We start from the raw sequence: 15,882 nt of genomic DNA, 5'->3' as shown, positions 1-15,882 counted from the left end.
CACTGAGGAAGAACCAAAGCTGACAGGCTCAGAGCCAGACTCAAGAGGCCCAGAGGCAGCAGCGGCCCTGGCTCTGGGCTCAGGCCCTTCCCTCTACCCCCAGGTCAGGCTGCCCTGCATACTAGGGTTCCCCTGGTCACCACCCTGCTCCTAAGCCTCCTCTTCCATCCTCCATTCATGCTTGGGCAAGCTCTAGGGCTTCTGTGCCTCGCCTGGGTGGAACAATAAGCAGATTTAATGTGAGCTCAATGAACTTTTTGGGGGAAAGAACTTGATATTTGACATCTCAAAGAGACCATTGAAGTTGTCATGAAGATAAAAAGCTGAACTTCAGTGAGCTTTTATGTTTGTAGTTATACTGAGAAAAGGGAGCACGATAAACTCTTTAGAAACAGGTGTTTCTTAGGACCTTAATCTTGACATGACTATGACCCTGCCCAGAGGCCACCTCCTCCAGGAAGCCCACCCTGATGCCCCTACCCAAACCTCTCCTACATCTCTGAACCCCACAACCCTCAGTGTGTCCTTCATGCCCAGCACTCACTCCCTTAGCCTGGCCTTCATTCCCTGCAACACGGTGAGTAACCCCAGGGCAAGGCCATATCTGAAAGCGTGAGGTTTGCCTTTTTCAGCATAGTTAATAATAACATTAATACAAAATATGAATGACCTCTTATTTACTGAGCACATATGCTGGGCCAGCATTGTGGGTCATTTACCCTGCATTATCTCATTTTAATCCCCCAGCAGTTCTACAGGGGTCAATTGGTTCTATAGATCAGGAAACTCAGGGTCAGAGGGATTAGGTAATGGGTCTGAGCTCATACAGCCCTTACGTGGTAGAACCAGGATGCAAACTCAGCAGTCTCATTTCAAAGTATGTCCTACATGTAGACTTGAATTCCCCTAGGGGTGCCCCCTGACTTGAGGAATCCTCAAAAATATACCTGCCCCAGAACACTTTGGCCCTAACCTGTGGCCAATGCCTGAGCGACTGACATTGGTGCGTCTAGGAGTTAGGCAATGACTATTCAGTAGAGAGACCAGACATCCCTGCTTGTCTTGGCCAGAACTGGCTAATGCCAACAATCACCACATCATTATTAATAGCTCTCCAAAGTGTTCTGGTTTGGCCAATAAATGACATGGTCACCCCACCCATCTGTTGTGTTTCATTAAGAACAATGTCTCCCCAGGCATGGGTGGAGGGAAGTGTAGATCTGGTGTCCTCCACATCGCTGAGCAACAAGACGGAGGCTAGGAAGTCCCAGGCTAGGGCAGCCTCAGGGCCGATGGGATGTGGGGATGAGTCACAGCCGCTGTCTGATCTGCTGAGATCTGCAGGGAGGAAGCTGCTCACTCGTGCCTGCTCCTCCATGGTTCCCACGCATCCAGCTCACCCTGGGGAGGGAGCTAGGGTCCAGCTGCAGCTTCTGCTCCTCACCTCAACCCCTCTGGAAAGGGTTACCTGGTTTCCTCTCTGAGCCTCGGTTTGCCTATCTGTTAAAATGGGGACAATTGGCCGGGCACAGTGGCTCATGCCTGTAATCCCAGCACCTTGGGAGGCCAAGGCAGGTGAATCACTTGAGGCCAGGAGTTCGAGACTAGCCTGGCCAACATGGTGAAACCCCGTCTCTACTAAAAATACAAAAAATTAGCCGGGCGTGGTGGCACGTGCCTGTAATCCCAGCCACTCTGGAGGCTGATGCACAAGAATCGCTTGAACCCAGGAGGTGGAGGTTGCAGTGAGCCAAGATCGCACCACCACATTCCAGCCTGGTCAGAGTGAGACTCTGTCCCCCCTCCCCCACAAAAAAAATGGGGACAATTATCCTGGCTGCAGCTGCTAGGATAGCTGGGGCTGGGAAGTCTGTAGGGCCCACCTGCTTCCACACTTGCCAGAAACTCCTGACAACATAGCCGGATTCAGCCAGGGGCCCTGGGAGTTCTGGTTGCCAGTGGCCTGGATCAGGAAGCTTTGAAGCACTTGAACAGGGCTGGGAGTATGCCAGCATGCCAACACTTTCAGGGAAGGCCGCTTCCCACCCACAAAACGTGCCTCTGAGCGCAAGTGCCAGGCTTGGGGTCCTGTCCCAGCTCCACCATTCATTCTCTAAGTCACATATCCTCCTCTGGAAATGGGGGTGACAGAGGAGTCCTACCCTCTAGTGCTGTTGTGGGGTTGTGCGAAGTGAAGCACTGGCATGTGAGTGCCTTGAGTGGGAGGTGGCATGATTATTAATATTAGACCTTTTTTTTTTTTTTTTTTTTTGAGACAAAGTCTCACTCTGTCGCCCAGGCTGGAGTGCAATGGTGCTATCTCGGTTCACTGCAACCTTCACCTCCTGGGTTCAAGCGATTCTCCTGCCTCAGCCTCCCAAGTAGCTGGGATTACAGGCATGTGCCACCACACCTGACTAATTTTTTTTTTTTTCAGTAGAGATGGGGTTTCACCATCTTGGCCAGGCTGGTCTCGAACTCCTGACCTCAGGTGATCTACCCGCCTTGGCCTCCCAAAGTGCTAGGATTACAGGCGTGAGCCACTGTGCCCGGCATAGACCCATTTACATACAAGGGATTCTGAACCCCCAGAGGCCTCTGCTGGACCGCCTCAGTGGAAGAGGCAGGGCCCTGGGTTCTAGTCTCAGCTCAGCCTCTGGCTTATTGTGAGACCCCAGCAAGTCCCTCCCTGTCTCTGAGTCCAGAGGTCCTCCTCCAACTCACTCTCATTGCTGGGGAGAGGATCAGATGGTGGAGGAGGTGGAAATTGAGAATGAGCCAGGTCAGGGAGCCATTGTTAATTTGACGGGGCTGCTCAGGCTTTCAGATCTCCCCGCAGAGCCTCAGCAACCCCGACCTCAGTGGTTCCTTCCACTCTGCAATCATCTGCGGCAGCCGTGTGACCCTGGTGCACCCCAGCCTCTGGCAGGGACCCCATTCCACCCAGCTGCTCTCTGAAGGCCTCTGCTCTGGGGGTCCGTGCCAGGGCCCCAGCTCCACCCTCCAGCCCACCACACATAATCACATCCTGTGGCTTGGGAGGCATTTCCCAGCTGGTTTTGTCTCAACATTTCCCCATGTGCTTGGCCAACTCTTCTGCAAATGCTGGGGTCACCAGGGCTGATGTGTGGGTGGGAGCTGTTTGCTTTTGTTTCCTTCTTTCTTTTTTTTTTTTGAGACAAAGTCTGACTCTGTTGCTCAGGCTGGAGTGTAGTGGCACAGTCTTGGCTCACTGCAACCTCCGTCTCCCAAGTTCAAGCAATTTTCCTGCCTCAGCTTCCCAAGTAGCTGGGATTACAGGTGCCTGCCACCATGCCTGGCTAATTTTTTGTATTTTTAGTAGAGAGGGGGTTTCACCATGTTGGCCAGGCTGGTCTCCAACTCCTGACCTCGTGATCTGCCCGCCTCATCCTCCCAAAGTGCTGGGATTACAGGTGTGAACCACCGTGCGCCCGGCCGTCCTTATTGTTTGTAAGAAAAAGGGCTTAACTCTGACTGTGAATACAGTCCTACTGCAGCAATGGCTCAGGGTTACTTTGGAAGGACACCCAGGATTAAGCATGGGCTGGTTTTGACCAGAAAAGGCTTGGATGGGTCTGGAGGGAGGAGTCTGAACAGCTTGGGCTCCCAGTAACAGGGCTGATGCTGCCTTGAATCAGTGAAGCAAGGTTTTAGGCCCAGACTCCACGTGGGGGCCTCCCACCATGAGCATGGGGTAGGTTGTATTGGCCATAGTTGGCCACATCACCCATCCCATATAGTTTTCTTACACTGTGACCTTGACTCTCCTGTTGAGCAGTAGGGTTCTATGTTCCTTCCCCTTTGTGACTGCCTTGACAATAGAGTGTGACGGAAGTGACAACATGTGGCTTCCATGGCTAGGTCATAAAAATGCATTTCCACCTAACTCGCTTGGAGCCCAGCCACCATGCTGTGGAAAAACCCAAACAGTTCACGCGGAGAGACCCCTCAGAGAGGCCACACGGAGGCGCTCTGGCAACGGCCCAGCTGAACTCGCAGCTGACAGCCAGTGTCAATCCCCAGACCTGCAAGTGCGGATGCTTCCAGACGATTCCAGCCTCCAGCCATTGAGTCACGCTTCAAGTGTTCCCAGCTGACATCACGTATCAGGACAAACTGTCTCTCCCTGTGCTATGCCTGCTTTCCTCACCCACAGGACCCTGCGTGTTTTATACCACGAAGTTGTGATGCAGTGATAGTAGCCAAACAGTGTCTCGCCAGGGCCTTCCCCACCCAAAGTTCAGGGCGGCATCTCCCTTCCTAGGGGCGGCTTCACCCCCCTCTCATCACTGGACCTCACCCAGAACATTCCTTCACTGTTCAGGTGAAGAAACAGGATCAGAGGGATGAGGGACTTGCCTAGAATCCCGCAGCCTGCCGTGGTTAACTGCTTTGCACAGGGGAAGCTCTGACCCAGTCAGATCCCTTAGAGCAATCAGCAAACTGCAGCCTGTAGATTGGCCTCAGGACCTGTTTTTGTAAATAAAGTTTTATTGTAACACAGCCATGCCTATTCATTGATAGATTATCTGTGGCTGCTTTTGAACTACAAAGACACAGTGGGTTCTGGCCCACAAAGCCTACTATCTGGCCCTTTACAGAAAAGGTTTGCAGATAATTCCTGCCTTAAAGATGTAAGGAAGCTGCAGTCCCTTCTAAAAGCTCAAACCTCTCCAAGGGACAAGTTGAAAATTTTTTTAGCAAGAGCTCTAAGGAGATCTGGGTTCTAATCTCCGCACCCTCTCCAAGCCTCAGTTTTCTCTTCTACAAAACAGGGCAGTAACTGTTCCTGCTAATTGAGAGTAAATTAGGGTAAAGCGCCCCTCTGCGCCCAAGTGCCAGCATGCAGCAGGCCCTCTTGTGAGCCCCTGCCCACCCCTTTCCTTCCACCCACAGAAGTTTCCGGCATTCAGGGAGGGCAAGAAAGGAGCTGGAGCCCCCAGGGAAATTAGCTCCTCGCCCTTGGTGGCTTCACCTCATTTAGGATGTTAATTAAATATATTTGCATAATGTGCTCACCGAGGTGTTATTTTACTTGCACGTTTAAATCATTTAATCATCTGTGTTTTCCCCTCTCTGAATCGTGATGATGCCAAGATGGGGAGGGGCTGGCGGAAGAAAGATAGGAAACCAGGAGCCTCCAGGTCTCTGTCTCCTTTCTCTCTGTCTCTGTCCATCTCTCTTCCTCTCTCTCTCTCTCTCTCTCTCACATGCACACACACACACACATATGCAAACACATTGACAAAATGCACTCAGGTTTGTAACCCCAATGTCCAATGCATCCACCGTCTCCATCACTGGACTCCAGCCACACCGGCCTTCTTGCCATTCCTCACACATCAAGTGCATTCCTGCCCCAGGATCTTTGCACTTACTTGTCCCTTGGCTTTGTATACCCTTGGTGCACTCATTCCTCAGATATCCACATAGTTTCCTCTCTCGCTTCCTTTAGGTCTTTACTCAAACGTTACCTCTTGAGAGAGGACTTCCTTGACCTCACCGTCTTATTTAGCAGTTCTATCCCTCTGTATTTTCCTGCAAAGTACTTATCACCGGCCAATATTATGTATACACGTTTATTTGTCTGTTGTTGGACTCCCTTAGCAGAATGTAAGCTCCACAAGGGCAGGCCTTTAAGTTTTGGGTTTTGCTCTTTTGCTTGTTTTTGTTTACTGCTGTCTCCCCTAGTGTTTAGAACATTGCCTGGCACACAGCAGGTACTCAATAATATTTGTTGAATGAATGAACACACATGGAAGGTTTGCAGGTCCCCAAAGGACAGGCTGTGATACCGTGAGGTTACAGGCTGCCCAGGGATGCACACCAAGCCCCTGCCAGCTCTGGGTCTAGCAGCCAGTCTTACTATCGCACAGGCTGGGCTTTCTCTAGAAATAGAACTGTTTCTGCAATAGCTCTGAAAGCACTGACTCCACGTCAGCTTCCCCTGAGGGCTGACATTTCTCAAGCAGCCTTCTGGGGAACTGGGCAATTGTTTTGCAACTCAGGCATCATCCGTGGGGTACCCTAGGGGCCAGGCTGATAAGCCTCAGAGGTCACAGTCTGACCACAGAGGGCACCGGGAGGAAGGCTCTGGGGACACAGGGCCAGAGGTCACTGAGAGTTCTGAGACAGCTGCTGTGCCCACTTCTCAGTGGATATTTTGAGCCAAGGTCAGAGCTGGAAGCCCAAGCTTCTTCTGCACCCTTGCATAGATGAGGAAACTGAGGCTCGGTGAAGGGATTCAGCTTGTCCAAGTCTCCTGAACAGGACCAGCTCCCGGGGCTGAGAGACCCTCGCCAGCGAAGCTCTGGGCAGCTGGCTGCTCCACTGTCTGTGTCGTGTCTCTTCCCCCACCAGACCTCGGCTCAGATGCTACTTCCTCAAGAGAGCTCTCCTTGATGCCCTCAGTTTACATCCAGTTTTTCTATTCTCAGAGAACCTCCCTCTTTCCTTTAGAGCTCACATCTCTTTGCAGTGATGACCTGATGTCTGTCTCCAGCCAGCCTCTAAGCTCCATAAGGGGAAAGACCAAGCCAGGCTGTTCTGTTCACCGCCCTGCTCCTGAGCCTAGATCATAGTGGGTGCGTAGTAGGGTCTTCAGGACTATTTGTTGAATGAATGAGCACAGCATGTGCAAAAGTGTGGAGGCGAAAAAGTGCGGAAGCATTTTGCAGACAACGAGGTGAGCACAGAAACTGCCCAGGTCCTGGGATGGTTGCTCAGCTCCTCTGGGCACCTGTAGAGCCTAGGAATCTCTTTCCGGTCTCCAGCACAGCAGCTCCTGCTATGCACTCAGCCCCAGCAGCCTGCACCTGTGTCTCTTGTGGGCTGCCCCAGCTGCCAGAATTCCCTTTGCGTGGGCATAGGGGGAGCTGGAAGTGCCCGAAAACTGATGCCTCCTCTCATTCCCTTGGGGGTGCAGCCACTACCCAACGACTGCCAGGGCAGGGGCAATAGAGACTCCGGCTCTCTTCTGCCTCTGCCCTGCCTGAGGACTCACCTTGCTGGCATCCCTGTACTTGGCCTCCTTCATTTCCCTATCCAGCATCCCGCCTGGCTCTGGTGTTTCTTGTACTTGGCCTCCTTCCCTTCCCTACCCAGCATCCCGCTTGGCTCTGGTGTTTCCTGGGGTCACTCCCTAATAAGCCACTTTCACACAAATCCTGTCTCCGGGCCTGCTTCGGAGTCCCACCTGCAACAGCCCCTCCCACTGAGGACCCCTTTCACACCTGGCTGAAGCTTGAGTCAGATACCCCTGGATCCAATCCCAACTCTGCTTCTGAGCAGCTGTAGGATCCTGGGTGAAACTTCATTGACCTCCCTGACCTCCACAGCAAATGGTGTGGCAACAATTAGAACCAGTATTTGTAAGAAACCTGATCCAGGCCAGGCCCTTATCCAGGGATAAGTGGTCATCGTCATCATCATCATTTTCTAACTCTAAGCATCTAGGAGTCCACCACCTGTCGAGCCTCAAATGGGAAACGCATGTTCAGAAAAGCAAGCACCCTGGTCCTGAGCCGTGGACATGCCAGGAATTTGGAGGTCTTATTCCAGGAAGTCCCAAATAATCTGCCTGGCCTCCAGCTTCCCCGCCTCTGCTCCGTGTTCTTGGCGCAGCCCCCAGCATCTCCATAACCTCCTCCTGACCCTTGTCAGAGCAGAAACCTAAACATCAGGGCTTGGGGAAGCCTCAGAAAATCCACGTGGGTTGGCCCCGCTTCGTCTTTCCTCAAGCCTCCTTCAGGATGACTGGCTTCCCAGCAGCTCCTTAAAGAGGCTTCACTGCCTTGCTCCACCAGGCCTTGGCTCCTGCTGTTCCCACTCGCCTACCTGGCTAACTCCTACATATCGTTTCAAGGATAGCTCCAACATCACCTCCTCCTGGATGCCTTCCCTGACCATGCGCTTTCCCAGGTTGGGTTTGGTGCCCTCTTTGGGCACCTACATCTTCTGTTCTTGACCCAACAACATGGAGCTGGCTACACTTGTGCGTATTGATACTTGCCTCTTGTCTTGTCTGTTTCCAGGAGAATTGAGACTGGTTTGTGAAAAGCTGAATCCCAATCACCCAGCATAGGGCCTGGAATACATTAGGTGGGTAAACAAATGTTTGATGAATGAATGGATGGATGGACGGTTGGATGGATGGATGGATGGACGGACAGATGGATGGATGGATGGATGGACGGTTGGATGGATGGATGGATGGATGGACGGTTGGATGGATGGATGGATGAATGGAGACACCAAGCCACCTCCAGATCTTCCATCTGAGTTTGTTCCCCCATGTCAGGGAGTGATGAGTATGACCGCTCACTGTGGGTTTCACTGTGTGTGTTTTTATTTTTTGCTTTGTTTTTGGTTTTCCCCTTTTCTAAGGAAACAGTTTTAGTCCTGAGGGGCTCTGTCCTAACTCTCCCGTTACCAGGAAAGCGTGGGCCCCAGCATCACAGGAGCATCTGGCTGACACACTCCTCTTTGGGGGTGTTCCAAGCACACCCTGCACTCTCCGAAGCCTCTCCTCTCCTTCTCTTTGAAGCCCTGCAGTGCGGTGGACGGCTAGACTTGAGAGTGACTCAGATCTGAGTTCTAGTCCCAGGCCCACCACTTTACCAGCAGACTAATCTTATAAGCCACTTCCCTACTGCGTGCCTGTTTCCCCAGCTGTTAAATGGACAGCTTAGATGTCCTTACAGGCATTCTGAGGCTCCTCTCCCTGCTTCTTGCCTCTGCAGAAAATAAAGGGTCAAAATATGTGCTCAGGGAGAGAACAGAGGTCTTTTTTCAGAAAAAAAGGCTGGAGCTCAGGGCAGGGCTGGGGGCCTCAGGCTTTGGGACCTGAATGTCCTGAAAGCCCAGCCTTGGCCCTGGGGATGGTGGCTTTGCCACTGAGGCCTCCAGCAGGGCTGGGCAGGCTGAGCTGGCAGAAGAAGGAGGCTTGTTTTTCAGGGCCTGGCCTTCCCTGGGGGTGTCTCCTCCTTGGCCTGCAGGGCTTGGCCCAGCCCCTGGCAGAACCAAGCTCAGCTAGGGTGGGTGGTACTGAGGGTGAGCCTGCCTTGGCCCGTCTCCCTCTGTGATACTGACCCAGCCCCACTTTAGCCTTCCCTGCTTTTTAGCCTGGACATACCTTCCCTGGAGGCTACCCCTCAATGCCTGGTTCTCTTGGACCAGGGACAGGCAGTGGTGAGAGCTGAGGGGGCTGCCTGAAGCAGTGACCATAGAAATTGATCAGGGCAAGATTTCTGGACATCAGAGCATGGTGGTTAAGGGCCTGATGGCCACTTTTTAAAACTCCCAGCTCTGCCTTTTGACCTTTCTGGGACTTAGTTTACTTAGTAAAATGGACTAATGATAGTATCAATGCTGGTTTTTATTTATTTGTTTGTTTGTTTGTTTGAGATGAAGTCTCACTCTGTCACCCACACTGGAGCACAGTGGTACAATCTTGGCTCACTGCAACCTCCGCCTACTGGGTTCAAACTATTCTCCTGCCTTAGCCTCCCAAGTAGCTGGGATTACAGGTGCAGGCCACCACGCCCAGCTAATTTTGGTATTTTTCGTAGAGACGGGGTTTCACCATGTTGGTCAGGATGGTCTCGAACTCCTGACCTCATGATTCACCTGCCTTAGCCTCCCAAAGCGCTGGGATTACAGGCTTGAGCCACCGCACCACACCAGTATCAATGTCTTTAGGTTGCTAAGAGGATTGGTAAGTGATTGATCACTCATAACAGTATTTGGCACACAGTAAATGCTCTATAAATTTTATACTTTGATCCATGGACCCATAGAAGCCAGAAGTCTCGACTTTTCTCTGGAGGTTGAATTCATGGGGGGCTAGAGAGAATGTCCAGGCAGGGAGGAATGAGAAGAGAGGGAGGCTCCCTGGCAAAGTAGAACGCGAGGTGCAGTGGAAGGAATGTTTATTTGGCTAGGAAGTGGGCTGCTTTAAGTTCAGAGACCCTGGGAGTGTGTGTATGCAGTGAGGAGGCAGGGTGAGGGCAGTCCCCTGAGCTGAGCTCAGGACAGCCTGGGTCCTAGCCCCAGTTCAAACCTGTGTTGCTGTGTGACATAGGAAAGCCACCGCCCATTTCTAAGCTTTGCATTTCCTCTCCTTCTTGGAACCATCTGGTCTCCAGGAGTTGCTTCCAGAACAATCAGTGATTCTGGCTGAACCCAGAAGACCAGCTCAGGAGCCCAGCTGAGTCAGCACGCAGGAGATGTGGTCCTGAACTCCACTCTGCTTGTCACTTCCCTTGTGCCCATTTTACAGATACAGGCTCAGAGGCTGACTCACTAATAGTTCCCCACCTGTTCGTGGCAGGGATGGGTTCAGAGCTCTCCTGCGTGCATCATAATCCACCTACAGGAAATAAACATATCTGTCACCGCAGTGCACAAAAACAACTGTGTAGATTTTTACACACTGGGGGGTGTTCATTTGGGATGATCTGATTTTTTCTTTTTCTTTTCTTTTCTTTCTTTTTTTTTTTTTTTCTTTAAGAGATGAGATCTTGCCCAGGCTGGAGTGCAGTGGTGCAATCGTAGCTCACTGCAGTCTCAAACTCCTGGGCTAAAGAGATGGGATGATCTGATTTTAAATACAGGCTGCCTCGAGTATTCAGAGTTTGCTTTTGGGGTTTCCAGGTCGACCCAGAGTGTCTCAGAAAAAAAGCAACTACCCATGGAGTAGGGCTGGAACTGAGGCACCAGGGGAGACACGGGAGATGAGGTGAGTAAATTAAGAAGCTGAGCAGACGGAGAAAACAGTGGCCAGGGGTAGGCGCTCGAATGCTGACATTCATGTCTGACCAAGCTGCCATTTCTTAGAACGCTGAGTCCAAGGTGTTGAAGTCATGTGCTCCTCAGGAGGCAGCAGTGCTTATTTATTTAATGATGACAGACCTGACATTTCCATTTGGATGTCTGAGGCAACTCAAACTTCACGTGTCTTGAACTAAATCTTCTGCTTTCGCCCCACTAAACCAGCAACTCCTGCAACCTTCCCATCCCAGGCAATGACAGCTCCCTCCTACTTAGGTCAAAACCCTTGGAATCACCTTTGACACCCCTCTCACATGCACACTCAATCTGTTAGCAAATTATGTTGGCTCTGCTTTCAAGATGTATCCAGAACTTGACCCTTTCTCACCAGCTCCCCTACCTCCACCATTGTCTCTGGCCTAGATTATTTCAATAGTCTCCTTACTGGTCCGGCAGCTCCAAGCTTCCCTGTAAGGTGATCTGTTCCTCAAGCAGTATCTGGAACATCCTTTTAAAAATCTAAGGCACATTGCTTCTCTCCTCTGTTCAAACTCCTTCAGTGGCTCCCATCTCTCTCAGAGCAAAGGACAATGTCTTTGGAATGTTCCAGAAGGCCTAAACAGTCTAGTCCTCTTTGTTGGTTCCTTACAATACCTCTGGGAAGTAAGCAAGGGAGGAAGGATTGCTCCCACTTTACGGGTAGGAGAACTGAGGCCCAGAGGGTAGAGATTATGTTCTTAGGTCTGAAGCACAGAGCATCTGGGGGCTCTGTCCATCACTCAGTCCCAGAAGCCTGAGTGGGCAGCTGCTGGTGCCTCTCATCAGATGGGTCCGCTCAACCCACCCTCTCCGCAGAGCACTGGCTCCCCGCCCATTCTCCAGAGTCAGACCCGATGCCAAAATAGGCTAATGGACACTGTGTGCTTGGCCGGGGCAGGCCCTCGGATTCCACCCCTTTTTAGGCTAGATCAGAGCAGTGCATGGTCCACTCTGAGCTGCTGAGTAGCCATCAGAGGAATTTAAATCCCCTAAGCCCTGGAGTGGGTCAGTCTTAGGCAGCTGACTTTGTCCCTGCTCTGACTCTGACTCGCTGAGTGAGCCTAGGCAAGTCACTTCTCTCTTCTGAGATACACTCTCTCCACCTGCATGGAGTTCTTTTTTTTTTTTTTTTTTTTTTTTGAGACGGAGTCTGGCGCTGTGTCACCCAGGCTGGAGTGCAGTGGCCCTATTTCGGCTCACTGCAAGCTCCGCCTCCCAGGTTCAGGCCATTCTCCTGCCTCAGCCTCCGAGTAGCTGGGACTACAGGCACCCGCCACCACGCCCGGCTAGTTTTTTTTTTGTATTTTTAGTAGAGACGGGGTTTCACCATGTTAGCCAGGATGGTCTCGATCTCCTGACCTCGTGATCCGCCCGCCTCGGCCTCCCAAAGTGCTGGGATTACAGGCTTGAGCCACCGCGCCCGGCCTGCATGGAGTTCTAACATTGAGGCATTGGAAGAACAAATTGATGGAACCTGGGCTGTATCCCTATGAGGTTGACAAAGAACCAGAAGCCAGAAGATATCAACGATCAACTTTTGCCATTGCCCTTAACAAAGGTCCATGGTGGAATGTCACAGGGCTCTGCCCCCAGCCCCACCTGTTCAACAGGTCTATAGATCATTTTAAGGTGGGGAGATGGCCCAGTACAGCATAGCTAGGAGGGGCAATAAGGCATTGGATATCAGAACCAGCATGTCCAAAGATCCTGACCAGCAGGACCGATGAGCAGAATATAAGCAAACAAAATATAATAAGAGTGGCTGGGCACAGTGGCTTGTGCCTGTAATCCCAGCAATTTGGGAGGCTGAGGATGGAGGATCACTTAAGGCCAGGAGCTTAAGACCACCCTGGGCAACACAGAGACACTCTGTCTCTACAAAAAAACACACCAAAAAAGTTAGCTGGGTGTGTTGGCACCCACCCATAGTCCTAGCTACTTAGGAGGCTGAGGTGGGAGGATTGTTTGAGCCCCAGCGATCGAGGCTGCAGTGAGCTATGAATGTGCCACTGCACTCCAAGATGGGTGACAAAGCAAGATCCCATCTCTAAAAAAAATTTAAAACTATATAATAAGAGTGACTGCCAACCCCCGAACTTGGACTCAAATGCCAACAACTAAGTGTGGAGTGAAGAGGTTAAGACTGAGATGGAGTGGGTTTAAACTGGTCGTTCTCTAGGGGACATTTTACATAATGCATGGGGTCGTCTTTGCACTGGGGGCTCTAGTGACATTTACAGGGCAAGAATCAGGAATGCTGGGCATCCCATAGTGGATGGGACAGTCCCACACAACAGAAATTTGGCCCACATCCTTTGTAGTTTTCAAACGTCCACCAGATGCAAACCTACGACAACTATAAATCGGTCAGCCTTTACTACATTGCAGTACTGAAAGGTTTCTACAAGAAGTTCCGTGAAAAACTCAGTAACTTAGAAAAAGGTTGTTATTGACAAGGACACATAAATGGAATGGTAGTGAGTCAATTATTGAATAACATTCTCATTCCTCACAGCCTGTCTAGTCAATGTGTTAGACCATTGCCAACTACATATCTAGAGGAAAAGGGTTCCCGGGCATGAACGCAGTTACAGCAAAAACAGTGAAACCAACTGCAGATACTTAGAGGAGATGTGTGACTCTTTTTTACAATCTTAGAGACAAGTATTCATAAATTATTAGAGATGCAAGAAATCTCACTGAATCTCACAAAATGACCATAAGGATGATCATTTTAAATCTCTGTTGTGAAAAGGATACATTGAGATGATGAGGTCACCATTTGTTTTCCAGTCTTGCTCAGAAATTGTTTCCACAGGTGCCCCATGTGGCTCCTCCATAGCGTCTTGGATTAAAGCTGCTTTCATGATCTATTTGCTTGTCGCCTCTGCCTCATGAGGGATCTGAAGGCAGAATGCACCCCTCTGTTGCAGGTGGGATTTTCAAGGAAGATGCATTTTCTGCGTGACCACACAGCTACCCTGGCCTGTGTCATAAAATGGGAGTTCTTTATCACTGCACACTGAGGCTCACCTTCCTTATTTCCCCCACTGACAGGCTGCAGCGTGCCTTGGGGGTACTTTCCTTACTCCAATTAAAGTCTTTCTTTCTGTTATCACATACAAATAAGTCAAGTCTGTTATGTCTTGCCAAAACAGCAGGTTTTATTTCAATCTTCACCCTCACCTCCTGCCATTTCATTTTTTGGAACTTCTTTTATGTCACGGCGTCTGGTCTGCTTACATCTCTGGAATCCAGACTTACTAATTACGGGCATACAGGGTCCTGGCACCTTCATTATGCCTTCTTGGGTAGTTGTGCCCAAGAACATATTGAAATACGCTTTATTTTTTTTTTATCACAAATCACTTCCATTTTATGTCTCCTTTATATTAGAGACATTGCATTGATGTATGTATGTATTATCATCCATAAGTTTCATTTCAGACCATTTAAATGAAAGAAAGCATAAAATATTTGATAGAGAAGGGGGCTTGGGTAATCATACTTGTGGGCTTAAACTCAGCTAGAATGTGTTCATGTGTTCATCAAAAGATATGTGGCCAGGTGCAGGAGCTCACACCTGTAATCCCGACACTTTGGGAGGCCGAGGCAGGTAGATTGCTTGAGCACAGGAGTTTGAGACCAGCCTGGGCAACATGACGAAACCTTGTCTCTACCAAAAAATACAAAAATTAGCCAAGTATAGTGGCACACACCTGTAGTCCCAGCTACCCGGGAGGCTGAGGTGGGAGGATCGCTGGAGCCCAGGGAAGTTGAGGCTGCAGAGAGCCCTGATGGTGCCACACCACTCCAGCCTGGGTGACAGAGTGAGACCCTGTCTGAAAAATAAAAAAAGTAAAAGATACGTGCAAGAATGTTTACAGCAGCACCATTTGTAATAGTTCCAAACTGGAAACAACACGAATATCTCAAATATCTCGAAGCTGAATGGATACATAAACTGAGGTGAGGCACACAAAGGAACACCCACAGCAGGAAGAATCAGTCACTCACAGCTACACTCAGCAGTACAGATGGGTCTCACACGAGCATGCGGTTGAGTGAGAGAAGCCAGCCACAAAAGAGTGCGTGCTGAATGACACCACTTATAGAAAGTTCTAGAATCAGCACAACTCATGCTGTTGGAAGGCAGGAGAGTGCTTACCTTTGAGGGATGGAGGGTGGATGGAAGCACAAGGGGAACTTCTGGCGTGATGATCGTGTTCCTGTTTTGTGATCAGATGGGTTCAGTTTGTGAAAATGTATCAAGTTGTACAGTGATGTGCACTCTTCTGTGTATAGGCTCATATTAGGGTTCTCCAGAGAAACAGAAAACAGAGCCAATGGGGTGTGTGTGTATATGTGTGTGTGTGTGTCTGTGTGTGTGTGTGTGTGTGTGTGTGTAAAGAGAGAGAGACAGAGAGAGCGGAGAAGAGGGGAGAGATTTATTTTATTTTAAGGAATTGGCTTACATGACTGGAGACTGGCAAGTCCCAAATCTGCAGGCTAGGCTGGCAGGCCAGAGACCCAGAGAAGAGCTGACGTTGCAGTTCAAGTCTGAAGGCCACCTGCTGGCAGAATTCAGTCCTTTCCTATGAAGGCTTTCAATGGATTGACCAAGGCCCACCCACACTGTAGACAGATTGCTTCACTCTGTCTGCTGCTTTACTTTCGTGATCTGCTTTACTCAAGTCGGCTGATTTAAATACCAATTTCATCTTTAAAAAGATCGTGGCCTAGCCAAATGGACACATAAAATCAACTGTCACAATGCTATACCTCAATTAAAAAGTGATTAAAGTGGGGGGTGCTTTGGACTGAGGGTTGAGAACCACTAATTTAGTTGAAAGCTCATAAAGGGACCCACTTTTTTTTTTTTTTCAGATGGAGTCTTGTTCTGACTCCCAAGCTGGAGTGCAGTGGCGTGATCTCGGCTCACTGCAACCTCTGCCTCCCGGGTTCAAGCAATTATCCTATCTCAGCCTCCTGAGTAGCTGGGACTACAGGCGCACACTGCCACACTCAGCTAATTTTTTGTGTTTTTAGTAG

This window comes from Papio anubis, chromosome 16, assembly GCF_008728515.1.
Source record: "Papio anubis isolate 15944 chromosome 16, Panubis1.0, whole genome shotgun sequence".
NCBI classification, from domain to species: Eukaryota; Metazoa; Chordata; class Mammalia; order Primates; family Cercopithecidae; genus Papio; species Papio anubis.
Note: the sequence above shows the minus strand (reverse complement) of the source record.